At 38.9% G+C, this 7,850-nt stretch overlaps 1 non-coding gene across 1 annotated transcript; it reads right to left on the reverse strand.

Moving 5' to 3' along the window:
- Positions 1-6,210: 6,210 nt before the first annotated feature.
- On the reverse strand, positions 6,211-6,318 carry LOC148555716 (small nucleolar RNA R71). The gene has a single exon (XR_015886719.1). It is a non-coding gene; the product is annotated as a small nucleolar RNA R71 (small nucleolar RNA).
- Between the last annotated feature and the right edge of the window lie 1,532 nt (positions 6,319-7,850).

Genomic DNA, 7,850 nt, shown 5'->3' on the forward strand with positions numbered 1-7,850 from the left:
TTTGTTTAGCCGCTTAGGCTAGGATTTTATTCCTTTAGGCCCTCCTATCCATTAATGCTCAAAGCCTTGGATCCTTTTATCCTTGCCTTTTGGTTTAAAGGGTTATTGGCTTTTTGCTCTTGCCTTTTGGTTTAAAGAGCTCTTGGCTTTTTCTGCTTGCTTTTTCTTTTCTTTCTTTTCTTTTTTTTATTTTCACCATTTTTTTCGCAAGCCTTATTATTCACTGCTATTTTTTGCTTCAAGAATCAATTTTATGATTTTTTTAGATTATTAATAACATTTCTCCTTTTTCATCATTCTTTCAAGAGCCAACAATTTTAGCATTCAAAAACAACAAATTTAAAAAATTATGCACTGTTCAAGCATTCATTCAAAAAACAAAAAGTATTGCCACCACATCAAAATAATTAAACTACTTTAAAATTTGAAATTCATGTACTTCTTGTTCTTTTGTAATTAAAAATATTTTTTATTTAAGAAAGGTGATGGATTCATAAGACATTCATAGCTTTAAGGCATAGACACTAGACACTAATGATCATGTAATAAAGACACAAACATAGATAGAACATAAAGCATAGAGAACGAAAAATAGAAAAAGGAATAAATAGACAAGGAGATTAAGGAATGAGTCCACCTTAGTGAGGGTGGCGTCTTCTTCCTCTTGAAGAACCAATGGTGCTCTTGAGCTCCTCTATGTCCCTTCCTTGCCTTTGTTGCTCCTCCCTCATAGCTCTTTGATCTTCTCCAAGCTCATGGAGAATGATGGAGTGCTCTTGGTGCTCCACCATTAGTTGTCTCATGTTGGAACTTAATTCTCCTAGGGAGGTGTTAATTTGCTCCTAATAGTTTTGTGGAGGAAGGTGCATCCCTTGAGGCATCTCAGGGATTTCATGATGAGGAATTTTCTCATGATCTTGTTAAGGTCCATGAGTGGGCTCTCTTGTTTGTTCCATCCTCTTTTTAGTAACGGGCTTGTCCTCTTCAATGAGGATGTCTCCCTCTATGATAATCCCAGCCGAATTGCAGAGGTGACAAATGAGGTGAGGAAAGGCTAACCTTGCCAAAGTGGAGGACTTGTCAGCCACCTTGTAGAGTTCTTGAGGTATAATCTCATGAACTTCTACTTCCTCCCCAATCATGATACTATGGATCATGATGGCCCGGTCCACAGTTACTTCGGATCGGTTGCTAGTAGGAATGATAGACCGTTGGATGAACTCCAACCATCCTCTAGCTACAGGCTTAAGGTCCGGTCTTCTCAATTGAACCGGCTTGCCTCTTGAGTCAACTTTCCATTGAGCTCCTTCCACACATATGTCCATGAGGACTTGGTCCAACCTTTTATCAAAGTTGACCCTTCTAGTGTAGGGACGTGCGTTTTCTTGCATTATTGGCAAGTTGAACGCCAACCTTACATTTTCCGGACTGAAATCTACGTATTTCCCCCGAACCATTGTAAGCCAATTCTTTGGGTTTGGGTTCATACTTTGATCATGGTTTCTAGTGATCCATGCATTTTCATAGAACTCTTGAACCATTGAGATTCTGACTTGTTGAATAGGATTGGAGAGAACTTCCCATCCTCTTCTTCTAATCTCTTATCGGATCTCCGGATATTCGCCCTTTTTGAGCTTAAAAGGGACCTCAGGGATCACCTTCTTCTTGGCCACAACTTCATAGAAGTGGTCTTGATGGACCTTTGAGATGAATCTTTCCATCTCCCATGACTCAGAGGTGGAAGCAATTGCCTTTCCTTTCCTCTTTCTTGAGGTTTCTCTGGCCTTAGGTGCCATTAATGGTTATGGAAAAATAAAAAGCAATGCTTTTACCACACCAAACTTAAAAGGTTTGCTCGTCTTCGAGCAAAAGAAGAAAAAAAGTAGTAGAAGAAGAAGAAAATGGAGGAGATGGAGGGAGATATGTGGTTCGGCCAAGGGGTAGAAGTAGTGGTTAAAATATGTGAAAATGAAGGAGTGGTGAGTGGTTTATATAGGGGTAGGGGGAGGGTTAGGTTTCGTGTATTAGGGTTGGGTTTGGGAGGGAAAGGATTTTGAATTTGGAGGTAGGTGGTGTTTTGGGGAAAAGTGAATGAGGTGATTGGTGAAGGGTATTTGGGGAAGAGTGTTATGAAAATGTGTGAAGAAGAGAGAAGAAGGGGTGGGGTAGGTGGGGATCCTGTGGGGTCCACAGATCCTAAGGGGTCAAGGACTTAGCATCCCTGCTCCATTGAGGCGTGCAAAAATGCCCTTAGAGTGCAATTCTGGCGTTAAACGCCAGATTGCTGCTTGTTTTTGGCGTTTAACGCCAGCTTTTCTCCCTTTCTTGGCGTTTAACGTCAACTTGGTGCCCTTTTATGGCGTTAAACGCCAGACTGGTATATCTTAATTAGTTTTTATTATATTTTTATTAGTTTTTATTTAAAAATCACTCTTCTGGACTTTACTATGAGTTTGTGTGTTTTTCTATGATTTCAGGTATTTTCTGGCTGAAATTGAGGGACCTGAGCAAATATCTGATTCAGAGGCTGAAAAAGGACTGCAGATGCTGTTGGATTCTGACCTCCCTGCACTCAAAATGGATTTTCTGGAGCTAAAGAAGCCCAATTGGCGCGCTCTCAATTGCGTTGGAAAGTAGACATCCTGGGCTTTCCAGCAATATATAATAGTCTATACTTTCCCCGAGATTTGATGGCCCAAACAGGCGTTCCAAGTCAGCTCAAGAATTTTGGCGTTTAACTCTAAAACTGGCACAAAAGCTGGAGTTAAACGCCCAAACTCGTACAAAAGCTGGTGTTTAACTCCAAGAAAAGTCTCTACCCATGAAAGCTTCAATGCTCAGCCCAAGCACACACCAAGTGGGCCCGGAAGAAGATTTCTGCATTAATTACTGATTTATGTAACCCTAGGCTACTAGTTCTCTATAAATAGGACCTTTTGCTATTGTATTTGACACACGAGACATATACTTTTGATCTTTGAGAGTCTTATGCACGTTTGGGGGCTGGCCTCACGGCCATGCCTGACCCTTGTTCTTATGTATTTTCAACGGTGGAGTTTCTACACACCATAGATTAAGGTGTGGAGCTCTGCTGTTCTTCATGAATTAATACAAGTACTATTATTTTTCTATTCAACTCAAGTCTATTTCTTCTCCAAGATATTCATTCGTTCTTCAACTTGATGAATGTGATGATCTGTGACACTCATCATCATTCTCACCTATGAACATGTGCCTGACAAGCACCTCTGTTCTACTAGCAATGGCTTGAATGCGTATCTCTTGGGTTTCTAATCTAAGATTGGAACCTTTGTGGTATAGGCTAGAATTAATGGCGGCCATTCCTGAGATCCGGAAAGTCTAAACCTTGTCTGTGGTATTCCGAGTAGGATCTGGGAAGGGATGACTGTGACGACCTTCAAACTCGCGATTGTGGGGCGTGTGACAGACGCAAAAGGATCAATGGATCCTATTCCGACATGATCGAGAACCGACAGCTGATTAGCCGATGTTGTGACAGAGCATCAGGACCATTTTCACTGAGAGAACAGGATGTAGCCATTGACAATGGTGATGCCCAACATAAAGCTTGCCATGGAAAGGAGTATGAATGATTGGAAGAAGGCAATAGGAAAGCAGAGGTTCAAGGGGAACAAGGCATCTTCATACGCTTATCTGAAATCCACCAATGAATTACATAAGTATCTCTATCTTTATTTTATGTTTATTTTATGTTTATTTTCATCACCTTAAACTCCATAACCATTTGAATCCTCCTGACTGAGATTTACAAGATGACCATAGCTTGCTTCAAGCCGACAATCTCCATGGGATCGACCCTTACTCACGTAAGGTTTATTACTTGGACGACCTAGTGCACTTGCTGGTTAGTTGTGCGGAATTGTGACAAAGTGTGATTCACGTTTGAGAGCTCCAAATCTTTGGCGCCATTGTTGATGATCACAATTTTGTACACCAAGTTTTTGGCACCGTTGCCGGGGAAGGAACGAATGAACGAACAATAATTTCCCATTTGTTTCCGGCAACAACAGTGCCAAGTTTGGTCCGGCAACAACACCAAGTTTTTGGCGCCGTTACCGGGGATTGTTCGAGTTTGGACAACTGACGGTTCATCTTGTTGCTTAGATTAGGTATTTTTTTTTCAGAATTATTAAGAATGAATTCTAGAGTTTCAAGGTGATGTTCCCACCATCACAAAAGCTGATTGATTCTCATCAATTTAGCTATTGAATGTAATGTCCTGCTGAAGCTTGGCCAAACATGTCTAATCTTTTTAGACTGAAGCTTTAGACTAACATTGCATGATTCCTGGAATTCTTATTAAAAGTTTTGATTCTCTTTATTTTCTTTTCTATATAATTTTCGAAAAAAATACAAAAAAAAAAATTAAAATCATAAAACCAAAAATATTTTATGTTTCTTGTTTGAGTCTAGTATCAATTTTTAAGTGTGGTGTTAATTGCATGTTTCTATTTTTCTTGCATTTTTCAAAAATTCCATGCATGTATCTTCATTAATCTTCAAGTTGTTCTTGATGATTTCATTGCTTTGATCTTCAAATTCTCTTGTTTTGTATGTTTTGTTGTTTCTTACATGCATTTTTACATTGTTATAGTCCTTAGTATACAAACTTTTAAGTTTGGTGTCTTGCATGCATTGTTTATTTGATCCTAGTTGCATTTTTATTGATTCCCATCATCAAAAATTCAAAAAATATTTTTAAAACTATGTCTTTTGAAGTCAATAATACAGAGAATTGAAGATTCAGAACATTCAGCAGAGGAATCAAACAGAAAAAGCTGGGTATTCAAAACGCCCAGTGAAGAAGGAAAATTGGCATTTAAACGCCAGCCAAGGTACCTGGCTGGGCGTTTAATGCCCAAAAAGGTAGAGATTTGGGTGTTAAATGCCAGAATGGGCACCATTCTGGGCGTTTAACGCCAGGATGACACTAGAGGGAAGATTTTGTTTTTAATTCACATTTTTTTCAAGTTTTCATAATTTTTCAAAATCAAATCTTTTTCAAATCATATCTTTTCAATCATATCTCTTTCAAAATCAATTTCTTTCCATTTTATATTTATTTTTTACTATTTTCAAAAATCCTTGCTTCAATTCAAGATTTACTTCAAAATTTTCAAGTTGTTACTTGCCTATTAAGAAAGGATCAAACTTTAAATTTTAGAATCATATCTTTTAATTTCTTGTTAGTCAAGTAATCAACTTTAATTTTAAAAACTTTCTTTTTCTAAATTGATTTTCAATCATATCTTTTCAATCACATCTTTTTCAAAATTAATTTTCAATCGTATCTTTTTAATTTCTGATTTCAAAATCTTTTTCAAAAATCACTTTATTTCTTTCCCAATCTTAGTTTTCAAAAATCTCAATCAAATTTTCAAATTTCTTTTTAATTATTTCAAAATCTTTTTAAATTATTTTCGAAAATTCTTCCCCTCTTCTCACATCCTTCTATTTAAAGGACTAAGACTCCTCATCAAGGTGCAATTCGAACTCTGTCCCTTTTGATAAGTTCGAATTCCCTCTTCTCCACCTCCTCCTTCTATTCTTCTTTTCCTCTGACACCTCAAGGAATCTCTATACTGTGACATAGAGGATTCCCTACTTTCTTGTTCTCTTCTCTTTCATATGAGCAGGAACAAAGATAAAGGCATACTTGTTCAAGCTGATCCTGAACCTGAAAGAACCTTGAAGAGAAAGCTAAGAGAAGCTAAAGAACAATTCTCTTTAGAGGGCCTAACAGAACTCTTCAAAGAAGAAACCATGGCAGCCGAAAACAACAACAATGCCAACAATGCAAGGAAGGTGCTTGATGACTTTATTGCACCTACTCCTGATTTCTATGGGAGAAGCAACTCTATCCCTTCCATTGGAGCAAACAACTTTGAGCTTAAGCGTCAATTAGTTTCTCTAATGCAACAGAATTGCAAGTTTCATGAACTTCCATTGGAAGATCCTCATCAGTTTTTAGCTGAGTTCTTGCAAATCTGTGACACTGTCAAGACCAATGGGGTTGACCCTGAAGTCTACAGACTTATGCTTTTTCCTTTTGCTGTAAGAGACAGAGCTAGAACATGGTTGGATTCACAACCTAAGGAAAGCCTGAACTCTTGGGAAAAGCTAGTCAATGCCTTCTTGGCAAAGTTCTTTCCACCTCAAAAATTGAGCAAGCTTAGAGTGGAAGTCCAAACCTTTAGACAGAAGGATGGTGAGTCCCTCTATGAAGCTTGGGAGAGATACAAGCAATTGATCAGAAGGTGCCCTTCTGACATGCTTTCAGAATGGAGCATCATAGGAATCTTCTATGATGGTCTGTCTGAACTATCCAAGATGTCATTGGATAGCTCTGCTGAAGGATCTCTTCATCTTAAGAAAACGCATGCAGAAGCTCAAGAACTCATTGAAATGGTTGCAAATAACCAATTCATGTACACCTATGAAAGGAATCCTGTGAATAATGGGTCAACTCAGAAGAAAGGAGTTCTTGAGATTGATACTCTGAATGCCATATTGGCTCAGAATAAAATATTGACCCAACAAGTCAATATGATTTCTCAGAGTTTTTCTGGAATGCAAGCAGCAACAGGCAGTACTAAGGAAGCTTCCTCTAAAGAAGAAGCTTATGATCCTGAGAACCCAGCAATGGAAGAGGTGAATTACATGGGAGAATCCTATGGAAACACCTATAATCCTTCATGGAGAAATCATCCAAATCTCTCATGGAAGAATCAACAGAGACCTCAACAAGGTTTCAACAACAATAATGGTGGAAGAAATAGGTTTAGCAATAGCAAGCCTTTTCTATCATCTTCTCAGCAACAGACAGAGAATTCTAAGCAAAACCCCTCTGACTTAACAACCATTGTCTCTGATCTAATCAAAACCACTCAAAGTTTCATGACTGAAACAAAGTCCTCAATTAGAAATTTGGAGGCACAATTGGGTCAGCTGAGTAAGAAAATTACTGAACTCCCTCCTAGCACTTTCCCTAGCAATACAGAAGAGAATCCAAAAAGAGAGTGTAAGGCCATAACCACATCTCACATGGCCGAACATGGAGAGGAGGAAGAGGCAGTGATTCCCACTGAGGAAGACCTCAATGGACGCGCACTGACCTCCATGGAGTTCCCTACTGAGGAACCATGGAAATCTGAGGCTCATACTGAGACCATAGAGATTCCATTAAATCTACTTCTGCCGTTCATGAGCTCTGATGAATATTCTTCCTCTGAAGAGGATGAAGATGTTTCTGAAGAGTAAGTTGGGAGGATGAACCTCCATTGCTAAATTCCGAGCTATTTGGTAATGAGACTTGGGAGGATGAACCTCCATTGCTCATCAAAGAACTGGATGACTTGACTAGGAAGAGATTACCTCAAAAGAGACAGGACCCTGGAAAGTTCTCAATCCCTTGTACCATAGGCACCATGACCATTGAGAAGACTCTGTGTGACCTAGGGTCAAGCATAAACCTTATGCCTCTATCTGTAATGGAGAAGCTAGGGATCATTGAGGTACAAGCTGCAAAAATCTCACTAGAGATGGCAGACAATTCAAAGAAATAGGCTTATGGACTTGTAAAGGATGTCTTGGTGAAGGTTGAAGACCACTACATCCCTGCTGATTTCATAGTCCTAAAGACTGGGAAGTGTATGGATGAATCCATCATCCTTGGCAGACCCTTCCTAGCCACAGCAAAAGCTGTGATTGATGTTGACAGAGGAGAATTGATCATTCAAGTGAATGAAGACTCCCTTATGTTTAAAGCTCAAGGATATCCCTCTGTAACCATGGAGAGGAAGCTTGAA

This window comes from Arachis ipaensis, chromosome B6 (genome assembly GCF_059453495.1).
Source record: "Arachis ipaensis isolate K30076 ecotype BB chromosome B6, ASM5945349v1, whole genome shotgun sequence".
Lineage (NCBI taxonomy): Eukaryota > Viridiplantae > Streptophyta > Magnoliopsida > Fabales > Fabaceae > Arachis > Arachis ipaensis.